Source organism: Typopeltis vanoorti, chromosome 10, assembly GCF_054136105.1.
Source record: "Typopeltis vanoorti isolate ZY-2024b chromosome 10, IOZ_Tvanoo_1.0, whole genome shotgun sequence".
In the NCBI taxonomy this organism is placed as follows: Eukaryota; Metazoa; Arthropoda; class Arachnida; order Uropygi; family Thelyphonidae; genus Typopeltis; species Typopeltis vanoorti.
In genome coordinates this window covers 108289951-108313450 of record NC_143558.1, presented here as the reverse complement: position 1 = coordinate 108313450, position 23500 = coordinate 108289951, and the positions used below count along the sequence as shown (strand labels likewise).

At 35.4% G+C, this 23500-nt stretch overlaps 1 protein-coding gene across 1 annotated transcript in view; it reads left to right on the top strand.

The window, feature by feature from the left end:
* Window positions 1-202: 202 nt before the first annotated feature.
* Window positions 203-23500, top strand: part of LOC150102662 (uncharacterized) — a 105725-nt gene continuing 82427 nt past the window's right edge. The window contains exon 1 of the mRNA XM_090398721.1: window positions 203-336. The gene's annotated coding sequence lies outside the window, so the exon portion shown is untranslated. The remainder of the gene's footprint in view (window positions 337-23500) is intronic.

Here is a 23500-nt window from a genome sequence, read left to right as displayed (position 1 = left end):
TAGAACCATTAAAGTCCATTTTATATATTAACAAGAATATATGAAATCACAATGCTTTACACAACTTATCGACCTTGGAACTACTTAATCAATCTGTTTAGTATTAACTGGCAAGTAAACGTTTATGGAGGAAAGTACTGTAGACATTTTGTATGTTGCTACATGGAGTTGTAATTCCGGTGCTTAATAAGAGACAGGATGAGCATTTTTCACCCAAACGTAAGTGAATGCGAAAAGGCATAGGCGGAACATTGCAAATACTAATATGAAAGATGCATTGCATTAATCTTATGATTGAAACTGACTTCGTACTTTCAGGAATAGTGGTTACAGAAAGTAAGTCTTTTAGGATAGTTAAATTCCCTCCGTGTTTTCATCCTAATCAGTAATAGGAAGTTCACGGGCTTCCTAAGACGTATGTCCTGTTTTTGTGTATTTTTTTTTTTTTTTTTTTGTGGACGCTTACGAAGCTGCTTGTGTGCCCAGAGGTACCAACGTGACTTTTGATGCTTCACATGGTAGCCTGAGGCACGGTTTTATGCAGTATTTTAAGTTATGTAGAGTGCCGACTTCGAATCATCGAGCATGAAACCAAGTGTGTGTATATATACACTCGTGAATGCGTTCGTGCGTGCACGGACGGTTTTTCTTTATTAAGCTGCATTGCTGTACATGTATGTCGCTGTCAGATGTTGCAGGTGCTGACACTTGGGTGGCGTATTTCTTAAGTCGAGAAATTGATAGCATTTTGAGCAGAGGAGATTAAGATTTAGAAGAAAAAATGGAGTGAAGTGAGAGGCAGACTGGTTCTCTAATTGGTGCCAGAGATGGTCTACAAAAGACTCTTTGCACATCAGAGAATTTTTTTTTGTCTCATGCCAAAAAGTTTGTAAATCCATGTTACTACTTTACTGTGGGTGGACGAAGGATATTTTTTATCATATTTTTATTTTATTTATTTTTTTTACATAATCCAGAAACCCTGCTCTAGAGACTAGACATAGAAGCAACTCTTTTCAAGTCACTTCAGGCCTTCATTAAACAGGCAGTTGTCTAACTCTGGGTAATGAAATTCATCTCCCACCTAAAGAAAGTTATAAACATCCATGCTCGTGGTGTGATTCGAACCTGCAGCTTGCTGGTTGGAGAGTGGGTATGTTACCACTCAACTAACCGTGCCATGACATATTAGCATCAGGTTTAAGGTATAGTATGGAATGACAGATTCTTCAGACTGTTATTCTGTTGGTGAAAGTCATTACCTGCCTTGGTGTCTACCATATCACACCATAAACCATTTCATGGCAGATTGGTTCCTTAATAAGTGGAACGAGTGTACTTTCCATGTCCTCATCTACAGGAATACTTTATTCTGTGGTTCTCAATAAAATAAATGCGACAGATCATACTATAATTCATCAAATTCCTGGCATGTACCCTCAAGGGGTGTACAGGATATGATAGTACTACATGAAAAATTTACATCATTACTAACTTCCTATCTACTATTTTCCTCCAAATCAGTCTGTTACTTGTCAAGACTCCAACATTACCAGAGCTTATATTTCTATCATCTAAGGCACTTTGTACCATATCTTGGTCTTTCTCTGTGTCGTTTTCCTGCCAACTTGGCAGAGAACACTTCTTTCGCTAATCTTTCCATGACCATACCACCTGAGATTAGCTCTGCTAACACATTCCTGGATGCTGACAATGTCAAGTTCTTTCCTAATATTCTCGTGTTTAATATGATATTGCCATCTGTTCACATTGCAAATCTTTCTCAGGACTCTCATATCTGCGGTCTCTAGTCCTTGATCAACTGTTCTACTTCTGACCCGGCTCTGATTCATAAGTTAAAACTGGTTTGAACACTATCTTGTATACAGCTAATTTAGTATTCCGACTGATTTCTCTCTTATTCCATATGAATTTATTCAATTGACTTCCTACCATACCAGCTTTGTTGATTCTGTTGTCTATTTACATATTTAATTTACCATCTTCACTAAAAATCGTGCCTAAGTAGCTGAAATGTTTTACTTGTTCCACAGGTTCTCCATTCACAACACAGTTGACATTTTCAATGAATCTGCCAGTTTTCATTGTTTTTGTCTTTTTATTGCTGACTTTCATACTATGTCTATTACAACAGTTATTCAGTTTAGTCAGGGAATCTTGCAGACTTGTAGCAGATTTATTTAGAAGTATAACATCATCCGCATAAAGCAAATAGCTGACATTAACATCTCCAATTTTGATATCATGTTTAATACCACTTTCCTTCATAATGTGATCCATATAGATAATGAATAACAGAGGGGATAATGTACATCCTTGACTAACACCAGATTTAACATTAAACCATCTTCCTGTATTTCCTTCAATTCTAAGTGCTGACTTACAACTCAAATAAAGACTAAGTATTGCTTGATATAATGCCCCATTGACACCATATAACTGCAGCGTATTGAATAGCTTCTCTCTTGGCACCTTGTCATATGCCTTTTCCAAATCGACAAAACTTAAATACAGATCTCTGTTATGTTCCCATGCTTTCTCGAGTATTTGTCGTAAAATGAAGATCTGATCCCAACAGCCTGTATTTGGCCTGAATCCAGCTTGTTCTTCACCAAGCTTTTCTTCACAATTCTTCTCAACCGTTTCTCAAGTATACTTGCATAGATCTTGCCAGGAAAACACCCAGTAGGGAAATACCTCTGTAATTCTCACATTCAGTTTTATTTCCCTTTTTATATGTGGGTACTATGAGAGCTCTACTCCAATCATCGGGAATTATTCCCTCTGTCCAGGCTTTCTGAACTATGCAGTGCAGCCACTGTAAGACTTTTATACCACCATACTTCAGCATTTCTGGTCGAATATCATCTACTCCTGTTGCCTTTCCACATTTCAAGCCTTTGATAGCTTTTTCTATTTCAAGTATGGATATGTATTCCTGATTGCATGCCTGGTCACTGTGCTGTCATCACTGCTTGTTTCATTTAGCAAATTTTCAAAGTAATTATGTAATATAGATATCACTGTGCCAATTATAGGTAAACATATGATTGAAGTACATTCACGATGCTTGGGTGAAGGTATTGTGCATACATGAGGATATTGCATTAACGTTTGTTTTTGTAGGATGAGTGGACACACAGGATATTGGTGATATGGAGACAGTTTCTATAATTCACTATTGATAAAAAGGTTGTGCTGGTCTGAATAATCACAAGGTTGTGTTTGATTTTAACAGTCAGGTTTAGGTTAGATTTCTGCATTGAATCTATGGACTTCATAGGAATCTTCTTAGTAATAATATTTACTTGATCACATATGAGTTTGTGGTTAAGTATTTTTCATAATTTAATGATTACCAGTGCAGTGTTTGCAATTAGTCTTGAAAAGCTTTATTTTATGATATGTTGATTCTCTTATCCTTCTGGACAGATCAAAGAAACCATAGATTCTGTGATCTGTGTAGAGAATAAGTTTACTTCTAAATAAGACATAGCAATAATTCACTCACATGGTTCTTCAACAGAAACCAAGTTTATTTTAAAACCTTGTCTAAATGATGTCTGAATATTGCTAATTGTGTATCTCGACATACCTGACTTTTCCGACGCTTACTTATAAACTCTACAGAGAGAAATAGCTGCCATATCAAGTGTAAGTAAACTTTGCACATGAAGTGTCTTCATGATTAGGCTACTTGAATATGGAGTCTGTTGACTTCATATTAGTTGCCTCAGTATCCCATAATGCCCAGCACATTTCCTTTTGCAAGTGCATGTTGCTGTGCATCATGGGAAGAGTCACTACTTTTGCATTGATTTAACCTCAGTATCATTTTGGGTTTAGCTCCCATTGATGAGACCTAAATAAAGATCAAAACCAGTCTGGGTCTGTGATCCTTTCCATAATACATAGCAATATACACATCTGAAAGGATGTGTACTATGCTTATGGGATACTGAGGCATTTGATATGAAGTCAGTGTTCTCAGTTTACAAATAACCCATTCGCCGGCCTTGGTTAGTTAGGGTTTCCATTCTGCAATCTTCAGGTTTGAATCTTCTTTTAGCATGGATGTGATTATCCTTAGGAGGGAGATGAATTTCATTATCTGGCATGAATGAAACCTTTGTCCCACTTATTAGAGTCCTGAAGTGGTTTGGAAAATTTCCATGTTTAGAGCAGTGTTTCCAGACCATGTAAAAATTTTAAAAAAAAAAAAAAAAAAAAAAAAAAACCTACAAAAATATATTAAATTAATAAAAGAAAATAAGGAGGGAAAAAAAACTTAGCCCATCCACAGTATTAACATCCTTTACTCCGAGTTTACAAAAGAAATATTTTGTAGGTGGAATCGCATGAAAATCCTGATTTTCAAGATACTTAACGTACATACTTTGTTTACTTATGCTTGGGTAAAGGGTTAAAACTAGTATAATTTGCTCTGCTATAATTAAGCCAAAAAAAAAAAAAAAAAAAAACCTGTCTGCCAGAAAAAGTTATGTCATATAGTGTTCTTTAACTTTTTTTTTAATATAAACTTTTGTGTTTTTCTCCATATCTAAGTTTTTATTTTAACAAATGTATCCTCTAGAAAAGTGATATTGAGTATTTTTGATACTTCTTACAGAATGCATTGTGTTGAAGGATAATTGTCTATGGTGCAGGACATTCAACTGTAAGGTGCAGAAAATCAGAACTTAGAGAACTGTATTGAGAATGATATTATTTGATTATGCTATTTCACGTAGATTGGCATATGACAATCAGTGTCATTTGCTGATCATGCAAAATTAGAGAGAGAGAGAGAGATATTATAAGGAGTGATTCTAATGCAAAGCTTCACTTTGGGGAGATTTAAGTAGACTTTTAGCTTTGACAGATGAGCGATTGCAATTTTGATAGTGATTAGTGTGAAAGTGTTGACTTTTACAAAAGTGTGGTGTTATGTATTGTATTGGTGAAACTGCTTCTGGAGATAGCTGAGATTTGGGACTAGTGAGTGATGGTCAACAATCGCCTGAATTCAGAGAGCACATTGCAACCATTTTGATGCCCACTCATGGATAGCTGCTGTAATAAGAAGAGCACAGTGAGAAGTAGAAATAAGGAAGCTGTGGTGGTGTGTGGCAGCAGGGAGGGGGGGGAGGAATAAGAGGCCATCCCTGAAAGGCTTTTTTTTTTTTTTTTTTTTACATTGAAAGGATGATTTGTGCGCATAATTAGTGCTTTGATTGCTATAAATATTGTAAAGAGGAAAATGAGTAGTTTTTTCCATTGAGAGCTAATAGGTGAGTAGAATGCAGACCCAGCTTGTATTGTGAATGCTAGAATCATGAATGAGTTCCAAGTTCAGCATGATAGATATATTGCTGTCCAAGTTGAGCCCTACCATGATGAGTCTTTTGACTCCATGGAGGATTGTTATGATAATAATTATTATGTGGCTGATTTTATTTAAAAAATTTAAGTATTTTTTTTCCATAAAGTAATAGAGGTACTGTGTATAATGAGATCATGGAAATATCATTTAAGTACACTTTGTTTTGATAAGAATCTTTTACTTTTCACATGCTGAAGGTAGAAGAAGTTTACACAAATCAGAAACAGAAATTTTTCTGCTGACTTTGTCATGTTATCCGAACTTAACTTTGGCAACAGGTTGCACTACTGGAGTAATTTTTTTCTGTTATTATTATTATTATACAAACACCTCCATTTAGCCCTAAGACTCATCATGGAAGGCCTAAACTATCCACACAGTATCGGTTGTACCTTTCCTTGAATTCATTGACAGAGTACTCACAACTGACTGATGACTCATTTCATTCATTCACCACTCTCCAAGCAAAAAATCTACTTTTCATACCCACTTGCTTACCACACACTCAGTTTCTAAGAATGTCCTCTTGCTCTGTCCATCTAACCAAGTGCTGAAATATTTCCTCTGCATCAATCGTATACAACCCTTTAAGTAGTTCACATGTTTCTATCACATCACCCTCTTTTCTGACTTTTTCAGCCTACATTCAGTCTGTCATTATAGGGAGAATTCCGCAGATCGCTCACCATCTTGGCTGCTTGCCACTGGATCCACTGCACCACTTCCTCTACCCTAAGAAATCCAGGTGACTGGACATGGGCACAGTAATCCAGATGTTGACTGTATCAAGGCCTTATGAAGATGAATGATGACTTTGTTATCTTTGCTTGTTAGCATGTTATTCAACAATCATATGAGCTGCCTTGGCGATCTCCAAATCCCTAGCTCCGTCAGTTTCGTACAGTACAGTTCCATCAGTGTAGTACATAGTTTGTAATCTTTTCATCTCAAAATTCATAACTTCACACTTTCCACATTAACCTTTTCACTGTTGAGAATATAGAAGTTAGCCAAAAAGAGGCAAAAAATCCCTGCTTGTTTTCTTTTATTTTAAAGAAAGTCCTTATTTTCTTTCACAATTTAACCCTCTCATGCATGAATTTTTATATTCATTTATAAAAAATTATAATGGCATGATATAGTACATTTAATCTTACAGTATTACCATGAATTCATTAATTTTGCTAAATTTATGTCCTGTATATGTAAAAATGATGCACTAATGCCAACAGACATATTTCTATGGAAATGACTTAGACTAAGGAATTTATTTTCATTGAAAGACATTACAAGTATGACAAAACAGATTATAAACAATTTATATTTTACTGAAACACTGCATGAATGATCAAAATTTGGATTACTTAGTACATACAAAAAAGTAGAACAATTAGAATTTGCAGTAGAGCTATGTAAATCAAGAACAGTCTTAATCTCTTTGCTTCATTTTGTATGGAAAGGCTGAAAACATTCTGGACAGATTGGAACCTCACATCTACCACAGATGTATATTGTTTTACTGTTGCAGTGTACACCAGCAAAGGAATTATCTTTCTCACTAAATCACACTGGTTTTCTCTGCAATGACATATGACCAACAAACAGCTGTATTTTGCACACTAGCTGGACTTTGAACATTGTGAGTCTGACCAACAGGGGGAAGGACACTGAACATCACTGTCTTCACTTGAACTGTCACTCTCTGTAGGATCATTTTGTGGCTGCTGGTATGTAGGATCATCATCAGAATCACTCAGCTCCAATCCATCTTCAGATTCCTCCAACAGTTTTTCAATCTCCTCTTCAGTAAGTCTTGTGGTAATAGGCCTTTTTTATGCCTGATTTACTTGGCTTTTGGTTATCCACCTATAAAAGAGATGATAATGCCAATTAACACACTTACTGTTCATTTATGGTTGCAAAAATAAAATAAATAAAATTATAAAAATATTGTACAAGAACTTTCTAACCTCAAACTATTTGCTGCTTAGATTACTTACAATTATATTGTTCTCAAATGAGGACAGGTTGTTTTCAAGTTCGCTTTATGAATATGGTAATAAACATGAACAAATTAAATATTCACACTTCATCTACAAGATATAACGATATATAAAACCATACTAACCTTTCCAGAAGACTCGTAAATTAACAAAACAGCAGCTTTTCACTTCCTCCTTGATACCACCATGCACTGCAGAGAAATTGGTATTCCTGTAACTCTGTTGAAACCCCTGCCATCCGGTGTGGTTTCTAAGAACACTTTGGTCTCCCCAGATGAGGACTACATGCATAGAGTAGCACTAAATTATGAATGAATAATTATTATGAGGGAAAATATATGTGTCCTCATATGACCCCTTATGCATGAGAGGGTTAAATTGGATATAATTTTCTATGTTCAGCATGTGAAAAAGCAAAAAATTATAAGACAATGTTCTTATCATTTTACACAAAGGGTACTTATCATCATCAAATTCCTGCCATGTACCCGCAAGGGGTGTACAGGATATGATAGTACTACATGAAAAAATTACATCATTACTAACTTCCTATCTACAATTTTTCTCCAAATCAGTCTGTTACTTGTCAAGACTCCAACATTATCAGATCCTATATTTCTATCATCTAAGGCACTTTGTACCGTATCAGTCCACCTGAGATTAGCTCTGCTAATGCATTCCTGGATGCTGACAATGTCAAGTTCTTTCCTAATTATTAATAAGGGCACTTATTTCTTTTACAATTAAATTGGTAAAACATGTAAAACTTTATGGTCTTTTTTTTCAATTCAAAGTTAACCAAAATAGGGACAGATATATTATTTTTTATGAAAATTTTGCCCATGATTTTTTTATACAATACTGAACATTCTGTATCACCTCCATCATAGTTTCAAAATTTTGCAGTTATATTATTATTATTCGTGACGCCTCCAAGGAGTCCGAAGACTCATCGCAGGAGGACACCTACTATACAACTGTTTCCACCACTACACCGAACCTCTACCAATCATCTCCATCAACGCCATCTACTGCCCAACACCACCACAACTAGTATTTTTTTGTCTCTAAATTGCATATGTTCTGAAAGGCCGATTTGTCTGTATGTGGGATGAAAAACCCGAGTTTCCGGGAGTAAAAACCCTGCTCCTTATGAGATCGGCTAACTCGCCTTCGATTGAAAAATTCCTCATAAAGATTCCTCCCGTCGTGACGAGAATCAAACCTAGGCCTTTTCCAATCGAAGGGCGCAATGTACCGTCGTTCTTCCAATTGCGCTATGGAGGCAATATGATATTTTTTGAAATGGAGTAAATACATAGGGAGACCCAGCATTTGTCATGCATATATCTGCCCTTTCTTTTCAAATCAGGTATTTGGACACACATAAAAATACCTTTTGGAATTTTTATATATATACAGGGTGTTCGGGATAAATTTGACAGTTTCGTAAGGAAAAAGAAAATCTTCTTTGTATCTATTAAATTTAATGAATTGACAAAAAAACATTACAGGCAGAGTTAATTACAATACTATCAACAAGATTTACTCAAAATAACCACCATTAGCATCGATCACAGCTTCAATTCTGCTTCGGAACCTCGAACAAGCTGATGCTACAGTCTCCCTGGGAAGGGCCGCAAAAACTGTTTTAATTTTATCCATTAACTGGGCTTTTGTATTACTGGAAGTGCGATTGGTGTCTTTTTCAACTGCGCCCCATACAAAATAATCCATGGGGTTAAGGTCTGGGGAGTTTGGAGGCCAAACATTTGGACTGGTGAAGTCGTAGAAATTTTCAGACAACCATTTTTGACTTTTCCCAGAGGTGTGGCAAGGGGCCGAATCCTGCTGCCATACATACGGCCTACCATTGGCTACCCTTGTTATCCAGGGCTTGACTACAGTTAGCAACTCCACGAACAAAGCCCGAATTCCAATGCCAGGGTTCTTCAACACCTGTTCCTGCAGATTTGCGAGGAATTCTGCTGTACGAACGCAATCAGATCGTCTGCTAGGGATCTTTCTTCTTGCTACATCCTCGTAGTCACCATTGCAAGTCTCTAGTTCATGCCTGATTGTTTTTACTGTATTCAGGGAGCATTGGGCAGCAGTCGTAATATCCTTATTTTGATGGCGGGCACGAATCATCATGATACAAGTTATTCTCTTCCATGATTCAGGTGGGTTCCAGCTATCCATCCTTTCTGACATCTTGTATATGAATGAAGAAGGGTCCAAACTTTTAAATGAAGAGAAGTGTGTGTTAATACATGTAACTTACGGAAAAATATAATTAATTATAAATATGTCAAATTTATCCCGAACACCCTGTATATATATGGAATCAGAGTTGGACTTTGAGTTTGGGGAATGATCAACAGTTGATGTTCATCTCATTTTAGTTGATACTCTCAGCATATGGAAGATTTGAAAATTTTCTCTTACAAATCATTTGAAAATCTGCAATGTTATGTTTTTCCTTGTATTTAAATGAGTATTTAGCTTATGTGCTAAATAAACCCATAATTAATTTAATATCATTCCAGTATTTCACTCTGTCACAGAGACATCATTAGGAATACAATATTAAAATTATAATAACACACACAACACTAATTTGAAGAAGTTAGCTTATTTTAAGCCTCAATTCCTATGATGGACATCTTTTATGGGTGTTGTTGGTTAGCCTTAGCTTTTGGATTGTAGACCTAAGAATTTAAATTTCGATCTTGGGGAATTTAAGTTAAATTAAATTCGTCAGAAGATCTGATAATTCTCTCGTACATTCTCATAATACTCGGTCAGTGCCATCTAATCTCATGGCCATGTTTGCATTGAAGTTCTGTAGTATTTGAAACACCTCCATTTCTTCAACCTCTATTTTTCTGTCAGTCATTGTCACATCTGGTATTGTAACATCACAACCTAGATGGTACCCCCTTGTAAAATGTTCACTTAATTCAATTATTTGGTTTGCTTCTGTTACAATCCTATCATTTGCTCTTTCCACATGCATTCTTTGTTTTACTTGCCACATAACAAAACAGCTTTTTAGGTTGCTCTTGGCCTCATCATCTAGCTTTCTCTCATAATTAGCTTTTGGCCTTATTTACTGTATAGGTCACCCTTCATGCCTGTACTTAGTACTGCTCATGCACATGCTGATCACTTTTTTCCCTTTATATTCCTTCCACAACTTTTTCTTTTTCTGCAACTCTTGCTTAATGATGCTGTTCATCTAACTCCTACCTGATTTTTCTTTCTGACTCTTCTAATACTGCTTTCATCAAACATCCCTTGACCACCACCCATGCACCATCATATCTCTTTCTCTCCTCCAAATTCTTATGTCATGGTGCACTGCTGAAAGCTGACTTCTTAGCTTGTCATAATCGCATACTTTATTTTACATAGATCCCTTTTTAGTATAAAATTCTGCATGTCTGACAGTCTCCCAGGCAAGATTACATGATCACTTTCCCGAAGCAGAGAGAGAGAGAGAGAGAGAGAGAGAGAGAGAGAGAGTGTAGATTGGTTACTTCCAAGTTCTCTGATGCTCTGACCAGATTCAGCATTCTTGAACATCATGTCCTTCCATGCATATCTCCTATGATGGACACCTTGTGTCTCTCAGCTGCTGTATAAATTCCATTCCTCCCTCCCCCTCAGATAGCCTCAAATGAATGGCCCTTAGCATCCTTGTTCTCCTGATGAACTTCTACCCTTTTTGGCTTTTCTTCTGTTATCATTAAGAAATTTTCTCCCCTCCTATCCAGTTCCTCCTGTCCTCTCTGAAGTTAGTGTATCCATTGCATTCTATTCCTGTATCATACTCAGTCAACCAAGTCTCACTAATGCCCGTAACATTTGCCCAAGTTGAGAACTAACTGATGCTAAAAACTCCTTGCCCTTATTCCGAATCCTTCTGGCATTAATACACATAAACTGCAATTCCCTCCCCCCCATCCCGTATACTAGACCGTATACTAAACCGTATACTAGAAAAATTTGTTATATTTGTTAATATAACAAATAAATACATTATATTTGTTTATTTTATTAATCTCGTTATTTCTCAAAAAATGTGTTATTAGAGAAATGAATATACTTGTTGAATCCTTTAACAAAGTTTGCATGTGAAGTATCTTCATAACTCAGCTACTCATACAGAGAAGCTGATGGCTTCACATCAATTGCCTTAGTATCCCACAATGCAAAGCATAATGGGTATGTATTAATTTTTTTTATTTTTCATAATCTACAAATGCCTTTGCAGTATCTAAATATATAAACATATGAATTTCCCTAATCTAGTGCATTGTTTAATGCATACAAGCAAATTGTTTTTTCAGTGTACAAGGTTTGCTTTCCATGACAGATTCAGCAGGATGATAGTGACTTTGGGTATGGCAAGCAATAGAGTTAGTGGTATGGTGTGAATAAATGATTTGTTTGGCAGACAGAGAATGGATATTAGGCAGTTATTATTGCTATTATTATGTGACACTTCCAAGGACTCATCGTGGGAGGACATACTATTCCACTACACAACGCACCATCTCCTCCAATTAATCTTTCAATTACACAGTGACACTACTAGCATCAACCCAACTTCATACTGTCCACCACCAGCTGTATTCCACAGTAAATTTAACTGTATGTGGGATGAAAAACCTGAGTTTCTTGGGGGAGGGGGGGAGAATGACCCTGATTACTCCATGTGAGATTAGCTAACTTTCCCCCCTTTCAATTGAAAAGTCCATATAAAGATTTCTCTCTTCATGACAAGAATCAAACTCTGGTTTTTACCAGTGGAAGGGTGCACTGTTATGTTGTTCTTCCGATTGCACTATGGAGAGGAAATTTGTGTGTTGATCAAGTATGACTAAGTTAAGATGGTAAGCACAAATAAAGATCTTGATAAACTGAGTGAGGAGAAAGGAGTGCAGTTTATGAAAATGAATGTACGGGATGAAATTTGAGGGGAAGATTGAATTTTATATGACTGACTGCATTTAAATAGATTGGGTATGCGTCAGCTGGAGAGCTCTTGCTGAAGGGGCAAATAATGCCATAGGTGAACCAGGAAATCCAGGGAAGTGAGAAATGATGTGAGAGAATAGAATAAGAAAACAGAAATGCAAAATAAATAAATTGGAAGATCTGGGTGGACAGGGAGAGACAGCATTAGAAATTATCTGCCCACATTATGTAAGTGGATAACAAAGGAATGAGATTGATTGCTAGGATGCCATAGATTTGAGTGTGTGTGTGTGGGGGGGGAATTATGGGATAGGTGGTAATTGGAACATCCAAGGGCAATTGTGGAAGAGTCACATATGAGAGGTGGCATGAATAGGACTGCTTATAGACCACAAAATGAATTACTGCATTTGTTTTCCAATGCCAAGATTATCAGAAATAAATGAAACAAAATTTGGGTTCCTTCACCTGAAAAGTGTTGGAATAGTTGCAAGATGGTTGGATGAGAATGTTTTTTACTGATATGATTATAGATGGAGGGTTATTATGATTTTGATAGGAAGGGAGGGATTATGCAAAGTGGAGAATAAGGGAAAAAATAGTGGCATTAGTTTTGACATGGTGGGTGTGAGGTGAGTTGACATATGAAATATGTTATTGGATGTTGCAACTTGGGAATGTGTGGAGGGTAGGGTGGCCAGATGTACCCCATTTTGGGATATAATACCCCATTTACTGGATTAGATTTATAAAATACCCCTTTTGTAAAATCTTAAAAGGGGTACGAAAAATACCCCTTTTCGGTGTTTCGGACATAATATCTATTTTTCATCTTTCTCTACTAAAGAAATAAATATTGACTATTGCCTTTACTGTGAATGCCACCAAGTAAGCAAAATGTAAACAAAATTTTGTAAAAATGTAAAAAGCAAAATTTAGTTTTGAAAATAATAAAGTATTCAGTATCTTAATATATTCAAATTACATGAAGTGGCACATTTTGATCTTTTCTTAAAAGTTATAGATTTATTTAAAATTTCCAATATTAATATTGATTTGCTATATGAAGAGTACGTCCTGTTAAAATTGTTCCATAAAAATATTGACACAAAAGAACTCAAAAATATCACAGATATTTGGATAAAATTTTTTAATGCATTCGATGTACCTAATATTGAAAAAAAAATTATTAATTTTGTTTTTGCTTTGCCTCACTCAAATGCAATGAGTGAGCGAGTATTTAACTTAATGTTCAACTCTTGGAAAAAAGGATAGGAACAGATTAGACCTAAAAAACTGTTGAGGGAGAATTATTGGTGAAAACCATTTATAACATGTCGTGCAAAGAATTTTATGCAGTTATATTAAAAAATGAAAAATCGCTAAAAGAAATTCGCTCGGATAAAAAATATTGTTAGGTAAATACTTCTCTTTTGATAAAATAAATCAGGTTTACTGAATTTATATTGTAAATGATTATGCAAAGCATATCATGAGAATATTTCTAAAAGTGTACATTGGTGTTCATAACTGCCAAAATAAAATATTTAAATTTTGTTTATGAATTTGACTAATTGTACCAAAATTTGACCAACTCTGTGTTTCATGCATTTGTATATTGTGAAAATCTACAAATATAGAAATAAAATAATCTTATTATAATTGTTCGTTCTTTATGTTTGATAGTGCGATTATCCCCAAGGTCAATAATGAATACCCCAAAATCTACGTATGATACCCCAAAACCAAATTTTAATCTGGTCACCCTAGTGGAAAGTGACAAGGAAATGTATAGGCAAACTGGTACAGACATCTGTGATAAAGAGAACAAATTTTTCCAATTTTCTGGGTCAACTACCTTATGTTGTACATGATGGTGAGCATTATGTACAACAGGCTGGTACTAGATTGTAATGAAGAAATAACATCCAGGGTAAAGAGAATGAATGTTTCCAATTTTTCTGGGAAAATTGGGTTGTGCAGTACATGAGGGAGAGTATGGAAGGATTGAGAGTCTTGAATGTGGTTATTTCATCAGCGGATGTTATTGTAAATAAGCATCAGTTCTCTTTCCAGTTAGGGAGATAAGTGGTAGCCAACCATATGCGTACTTAGTGTGGATAGAATATTATTATTATTACATGACACCTCCAAGGAGTCCAAAGACTCATCGAGGGTGGGCACCCACTCCACAGCTCTTTCTCCACCACTCAGTCCACCAACTGCAGCAATCCGAAACTACCATCATCATCTACATCAGCGTTTCCCAAATTTTTCCTATGATGGAACACTTCACAAACCCTGAAATTTTAACGGAACACCTTAGAGTCGCAGCATTAAAACCATTCCAGGCTCATATTAATTTTGATAATTTTTCACGGAATTTATTCACTTTCTGCGGAACACTATTTGGGAAACCCTGATCTACACCAATGCCATCTACTCTCCACCACTGCTAGTATTTTCACAGACAATCGCAAACATCCATGCCCATGGCAGGATTCGAACCCGCAGCCTTTTGGTTGGAGAGCAGATACGCTAACCACTCGGCCAACAAGGCTGGCATGTGTGAGAATGTGCACAAGACTAAACGGCTGGTAATTATATAAGCTCAGGAGCTTTCATGGAGTTATAACATGGAATGAGGACTTGGATAAAAAGGAGATCTATGGTACTTGCACTAGTCAAGAACTGCTTGACAGTAGCAATGTATGAATGTATTTCAAAGATCAAGAAGTTAAATAAAATAAGGGCGAAATAAATGAATGACAAGATTAAGCATGCAATCTAGAAATAAAAGAAATAATTCATTATGAAGATAGCATAAGATAAGTTGCAGTAATCAGTTTGGATGAGGGGCACAGAGAGCAGGCAATGAAAGTGACTTGTCTGGTAAAGATAGCAGAAGTTTAGTATATGCAGCATTTGTGTCCGGACAATTCATCGCGAGAAAATTGTGTGGAAAATTAATTGCATGAAAAGAAATATTTTTAAAAAATAATTTTAAAAAAAATTAAGAAATGTTTTATATATTATTTAATAATTTGATTATATTTAGCTTTCTGAAAATTTTTATTTCGTATAAAGTTAATATTCTTTCTTACTACTGGCTCTGTAGATGGAATATTAATTGTTACAGAACTGGAATGGTTAGGGAGAAAGAGCACCATATTTAAGAATATTTAGGGAGAATAGTTATATCCAACTAATATTTATAGTTGGCACAGAGAGCAAGCCATGAAATTTAAATAATATTTTTAAAAAAAATTGAGAAATATTTAAAAATTTTAAAAAATTTTTTAGGATAGTTAATAGGAATAACTTTACTTATTCCTTTTAACTATTCTATTGATAGTTAAAATAGTTATTAAGGAGAGTAAAATATTTAATAATAGTTAAGGAGAAAGCACAATATTTAAGAATATTTATTCTTCTAACTGTTCACTAGTCTTCTGTTTTGCGCATTTAGACACCCATCTAGGTGAGATATATTTTTTATCTGAACTAATTCAGAAGTGACGTGTTTCAGTTATTGAATACATGTTTATTTTGAAAATGACCCCACTTTTCCTGCATACGAAAACATGTACTCTGCTATCATTTACAGAGCTAGTTTAAGATCATAGGTTCACTTTTAAGTGATTATGTTAAAGAAAATTATAAAAAAATTACGTAAACCTATGATAAACTAAATTGCTATCTCCGAGTGCATTACTAGTTTTTACCTTTTCCTACAAAACTAGTATTTTATAACACTAAAATTTTTAAATTTTATATTTAGTGTTCTTTACTGAAAAAAAAAAAAAATAATAAATGTGTATAAATGTGTGTGTGTGTGTAGATAGAATTAATTACATATTTCCCAAAGTGAAATACGTAATTAATTACTTCTCTTGTGAAACATTCCAAAATAAACTGTAATCAGAAATATCATGTCGTTAACAACCGACTAGATAGTGTATCCTCTCCCACCAATGAGCTGTGGATTCGAAACATGCAGTGGGCATGGATGTTTGTAATAGTTTTTAGCTAAGAGATGAATTTCATCATCTGATGTGAGACCACAGCACTGCTTATTGGAGGTCTGAAATGGCTTGAGTGGTTTCCATGTTTGGTCATGGAATTTGAGCAGGATTTCCGAACCAGGTTAAAATGAATAACAGTTACAACGAAACTGAAATTAGGAAACTCGCTGATCAATAAATATATTACTTTCATTGTATAAGAATAAAAATATTATGAAAATCTAATTAAAATGTAAACAAATAATACATAAACACATACAAAAACTATATTTTGTGAAATTTATCTTACACTGCATTTACTTTTCGTATATAGTGGTAACAATGCAATGTAATTTAAAGTTTCTAGCAAATAACGTTTTCACGAATTTTTCCCGCAGTGAATTGTCCACGTGATGAATTTTCTCACACACATCACACCCCTTGCCACTCTTTCTTCCTTGCTCACCTGCATTTCTTTCTCTCTCCCTCCCTCCCCCTCCTCACTAACACTTTCTTTCTGTGTTCCCTACTTACCTGTTGTTCTGTTGCGATGAATTTTCTCACACACATCACACCTCTTGCCACTCTTTCTTCCTTCTCATCTGCATTTCTCTCTCTCCCTCCCTCCCCCTCCTCACTAACACTTTCTTTCTGTGTTCTCCTACTTACCTGTTGTTCTGTCATCACTACATCCCTGTTTCCAGCACTTTCTCATATTTTTCTCATTCCCTCTCTTTCACTGATTCTTTTTTTCTCTCCCCTTCTGTCATTTCTGTAATGCTCTCTCACTCCTACTCTGATTTTCTTTGCATTCATTGTTTCCAGTCGCCTAATCTCATCCTTCACCCTTCTCAACTCGTTCCTGAGACATTCCACTTACTCTTTCAGTGCATCTCTCTCTCTCTCTCTCTGCAAACTACTTATTCTTACTTGACTTTCATCCTTCCAGTTAATACCATCTTCGAAAACTCCAAGATGTTTTATTTTTTTATTCTTTTTCTGCTCGTTATCCTCATCCTCTATCATGCTAGTCATGTCTCTTGGTTGGGAATCACTCATTTCTGATCTAATGCTGCTGAGGTCCAAATCACTATGACCAAATCTAAAACGTCTTTTATGTTCTACGTTTTCCACATACCTCCACTTGCGTACCTGCCAAGATGTATATATGCTGCAAGCATTGCTACACAAACCCATAGCATACTGTGAGAAATGTAGTCCTTAAATCAGGGGGGGGGGGGGGGACTTGGTGATAAGCCATTGGCAAACTGAGTTGCGGCTGCCAAAATTATTCAAACACTGCACAAAGAACTAAAGCACTAAGAACTACTACAAACTATACTGAAATATTACGTTTTTAAGTACAAATTTCTAATCAAATTAACCACAGACTATGAGTTGTATCTAGCTTAGATTCCCCATAATTTAAAGTAAAAAAACTTTGATAAATAATAATGAAATCTTATCTTTTTTTTTTCACTGCTTTCTCTTATAATGCATTATAAGAGGAATTTTTTTGGCACTGATTAATCACACTGTACAATTTATTACTTGTACATCAAAAGAAAGTAAAGGCTGTCATTACAATCAGCAGTTCTCGTCCCCTTATCTTTAGAAATATAGAATTACAATTGCATATGCTGGAATGATGACTACCGTAATCTATATTTTTTACAATTTTTTTTAAATTGGTGCTAAATACATCATGTTTCAGGAAATTGACAATGTAGAGTAGATAATTAAATTATTTTAATTATTACTTTCTATATTTTGCCAAAGTTAAATTGGCATCTATAGGGATTAATACACTGGTATCAAACATGTGCACACAGGCACACTTCAGTAACAAAAATGGAACAGGAGAGATACAGGATAACCTCAAGTCCTATAATTATGTCACCTGTTGGCTTTGGTTGGGTGTTCTTGGCTGTTGGGCTGAATGTTTACTGATGAGGTTTTCCCATATCATAGGATTTGATACAATGTTTTTTTTTTTTTTTTTTTTTAGATTAGGGTTGTTGATAAGAGCTGCAGAGATTAGAGGAAATTTAATTTGCTTTGGTGGAGTAAAGCGGCTTTTTTCCAACAGATCTTGTACCTGGTATCCAGGGCAGGGTCTGCTAATCTTGAACAGCCATAGTAGTGGAAATTGAATTATTTGGAAACAGAAATGGTGGAATTATAGGACTGTACACTTCTTTCAGACCAGTGTATTGATCCCTGAAGATGCCAGTTTAACTTCAGCAAAATACATGAAGTAATAATTAATGAAAATCAACATATATGCCTAAACACATGAATTACTGGTGCTAAATATTGCTGTTTATATACTTGAATAGTTTTCGTTCTCATTTTACTCCAGTTCAGTCATCAAAAATTAATCAAACAATGTAGGAAATCACAGTCAAAGTTCCTTTGGTTTCCTTAGATATTTAGCAGAGCAATTTTGGTCTGCTTTCTAAATATGTAACTATTGCAGACCTAGGATATGACTTGCCATGCTACAGAACGTGACAGCAACAACTAACATTATTCCAACGCATATACAGTAATTAATTTAACGGTTTTTATTCTGGCTCCTTAGTTTTTTTTTTTCTTCTTCTGTGTGTATAACTTTTGCTAGTATTGATGATGTAAATCTGATGACGTATGAAAATTTTATGGTTATATTTGTTTATTATTATTACATGACACACCTCCAAGAGATATTTAGATACTTAGATATTTATTATTATTATTATTACGGGCAACTCCAGGGAGTTCTTAGACTCATTGAGGGAGGCCCCCAAATCATGTTCATCACATCTATTCGACATTCACACAGTATCTATCATACCTTGCCTTAAACTCATTCACTGTCACAGCACCCACTACAGACTCTGGCAGCTTTTGCCACTCATTCAGCACTCTAAAAGTAAAGAACCCAGCTCTAACACCCTTACTCACCACACTCTTGCCCAACTTCCATGGATGCCCCCTAGTCCTCCCACAACCAGCCCTGTTCTCAAAAATAACTTCTGAATTAATCTTATAGAAACCCTTCAGTAATTTGAATGTCTCAATCATATCTCCCCCTCCTCTGCCTATCAACCAATTTCTACAACCCACAAATCCTCAACCTGTTCTCATACGGTTCATTCTACAGCTCTGCTATCATCTTGGTCACTTGCCTCTGGATCCTCTCAACCTCCTCCCCATCAAGAAGAAACCTAGGTGACCAAATCTGGGCACAGTAGTTGAGATGGGGTCTTATCAAGGCTCGATACAGAGGAACAATAACATGCTTGTCTCTGCTCGTCAAAGTATTCTTCAGCAATCAAGTGATTTGATGAGCTGATTTGGCCACTTTTCCAGTGTGCCCCCTAAACTTCAACTGCTTATCCACCAACACTCTCTCACCTCATCAATTTCCTTTCTGCTTTCTAAATATCTAACTATTGCAGACCTAGGATATGACTTGCCATGCTACTGAACGTGATAGCAACAACTAACATTATTCCAACGCATATACAGTAATTAATTTAACGGTTTTTATTCTGGCTACTTGGTCTTTTTTTTTTTTTTTTTTCTGTGTGTATAACTTTTGCTAGTACTGATGATGTAAGTCTGCCGACTTATGAAAATTGTATGGGTACATTTGTTTATTATTATTATATGACACACCTCCAAGGACTCATCATGAGAGGACACTATTCCACTCCACTACACAAATCTAACCATTTCCTCCACTACTTAATTCTCCTACTACAGACAGCCGCCATCAATGCAACAGTATTTTTTGTCAGTACATACTGCATGTGTTCTGAAGGCTGATTTGCCTGTATGTGGGATGAAAAACCTGAGTTTCTGGGAGTAAAAACCCTGCTACTTCTAATGAGATAATCTAACTCACCTTCAAATGAAAAAGCCCCATATAATGATGAGAATTGAACTTGGGCCTTTTCCATTCAAAGGGCACAATATATCAACATTCTTCCAATTGCTTTATAGAGATGTTTGTTTTATTAAACTCATTATTTATCTAAAAACATGTGGTCTCAATACAGGAAGCTTTCTACAGAACTGCTAAACCACAGAAACTTCATTGTCATTTGTCATAGAATGTCATTTGTAATGTGTTTTTTTGCCCAGGCTTTCAGGTTTTTGTGTGGGTCGGTTTCCAGAAGAAAAAAAGAAGAAAAAAATTCTAATATCTCCATATCTTATCGGCTAACTCACCTTTAGGTGGAATGCCCCTATTAAATGTTTCTTGTATTCTATTCAAATCCCAGTCTTTCCATTAAAAGGTTTTACCATTGAGTGCACAACGTAGGAATTAGGGAGGTAAAGTAACAATATTATTAGAATGGGAAATGTTTATGTGATGTAGCCATTCACTGTTTTCGGGATGATGAGTTTTTTTTAATTTGAATCTCATCCACAACAGTGTATAAACTTCTTACATATCAGTACTAGGTGGGTTAATCTGTAAATCCTGCTTCTTCCAAGACCAAATAAGAAACTTTTCTTAAGCTATTTCACACCTCTGATAAGCAGATGGTACATATTCAGTAGCATAAGGAAGATCAGGAATGTAATTTTTTTTTAAAATTAACCTTCTCTTATTGTCTACCAGTATTCTCTAAACTTATAACAAAAATTCAATAAAACAGTTAATTTGGTCAAGTGATAAATCATAATTTTGATGAACTGATTTCTTGTTGAAGAGGTACACACTTTTCTTAAGAAAAGAGTCCAGACCTATTCCACCATCACCTGCAGATTTTATTGCTATGTGTCTGAATAGTCTGTGTGTAATTGAAAATCTCATTTTGATTTCAAACCAGGTGAACAGAGTGCTGAGTGTAGAAATAAAAGAAACAAACATATATAATTAATTATTATTGTTTTATTTTTATTTTTACAACCCACAAATCTTCAATCTGTTCTCATAAGGTTCATTCTACAGACCTGCCACCATCTTGGTCACTCGTCTCTGGATCCTCTCCACCTCCTCCCCATCAAGAAGAAACCCCGGTGCCCATATCTGGGCACAGTAGTCCAGATGGGGTCTTATCAGGGCTCGATATAGAGGAACAATAACTTGTTTGTCTCTGCTCGTTGGTTGTAGAAATACATTGGCGTAACAAGTATCTATCTATATACATATATTAACATTGTGATTATACTTGTACATTCCAGCCAGTTGGTATGGAATGGTTTCTAATATTAGTTGAAGATTGGCTAGAGTCCTGACTTATGATGGATGTGTTCCATCTAGATCCTTTGAATTTCCATGCCATCTTTGTTGTTGATATTTGGGTGGTTTATCAGGATTTTGCAGGCTTCCTTAAATTTCCTTTCGTACCAGGTTTTTGTGTGGTGTAAAGAGCGGGTGCTTTTCCAGGTGATTTGGTGTAAGGTGTTGAGCGCATGGTCTGAGAGGCCTGCTTCACCATAACGGTTATATTTAGTGTGTCTAATGTGTTCTTTCTTGCATATAGGGATTGTCTGTCCTGTTTCACCAATGTACGGTAAGTTACAGGTGCAGCGGATGCAATAGACTCCAGGATGTGCTAATGGGAGGAGAGGATCCTTAGAAGAGTTGAGTATAGTTTTAAGTTTAGTGGGTGGTTTAAAGGTCGCATTGAGGTTATAATGTTGTAGGATTCTGTTGATTTTTTCTGATAACCCTTTAATGTATGGGATGGCTATGGTTTTACTGTAATCTAGATTCGTTTTTGTTGTTGTTTTATGGAGTATTTTATTAATAGTATTTTTGCTATAGCCATTATTTATGAATGTGTCGCTGATGATATTTAGTTCTTGTTTCAGGGCTTGCTGGTTAGAGCAAATTGTTGTAGCTCTGTTTTTAAGGGTGTTAATTATTTTTTTTTAAATTTTTTTATTTTTATAGTTAATTTTTAAGGGTGTTAAAAAAAAAAAAAAAGAGTCATTAACACCCTTAAAAACAGAGCTACAACGGTCAACACCTTACACCAAATCAACTTTAAAAGCACCCGCTCTTTACACCACACAAAAACCTGGTATGAAAGTAAATTTAAGGAAGCCTGTGAAATCCTGATAAACCACCCAAATATCAACAACAAAGATGGCATGAAAATTCCAGGATCTGAATGGCACACATTCTGCCTACCTAATATATAACATCCAGCATATGTCAGGACTCTAGCCAATCTTCAGCTAGTATTAGAAACCATTCCATACCAACTGGCTGGAATGTACAAGTATAATCATGATGTTAATATATGTATATAGATAGATTAGATACTTGTTGTTATGCCCAATGTATTTCTACAACCAACAGATAATACTAATAATAGGACTCTAGCTTTTTTTTTTTTTTATTTTCACCAGAGGTCAGGCCAACAATTGTTGCAGTGGTTGGTCAGTATCTTTAACAAACCAGTTTGATTGTAGTGTAGGTTGTTTTCCGTGTATAGTTGTATGCTCCAGAAGATGACCTTGACATAAAGGTCAAATGTAGATTTTAGTTATATTAAACTAAAGTTTTTATTCAAACACGGTAGTTGTCTCTATAATTTTCAAAAATGCATAGTGATAGGGATAATTCCACGGATGATGTAAACGCATCTGAAACAGAAAATAATAGCATTGAGTAACACAATTGAAGCAAGAATAGACAAATTAGTAGAGAGTGTTCAACAACAGAGGTCTCATTAAAATGCATTTAGGTAAATTTGATTTCTGTTTTCTGATTTTTTTTGTCATTATAATCAGTAAGTAAAATCACATTTTTAAAAAACAAGTTTAATTATTATTATGTTACTACAAACTAGGGGGCTGCGAAAATATTTTAGGATACTTATGAGGCCGCCACTACTAAAAGGTTAAGAACCACTGCCCTAGAGCTTGCTGGACACAAAACAGTTGGAAGTTGGATTGTACAAAAATTGTCATACAAACATAACTACATGGGAATGAGTCAGTGTAGTCTCTTTGTTTTGATCTTTGCAGAATCAGTTGTTATTGATTTGAACTTAGAGAAATTTCTGTTTAAGGCATTTGTGAGATAATACTCTGACCTTATTTGTGAGATAATACTCTGACTTTAACTTGTTCATTTCCCCCCGCCCCAGCAC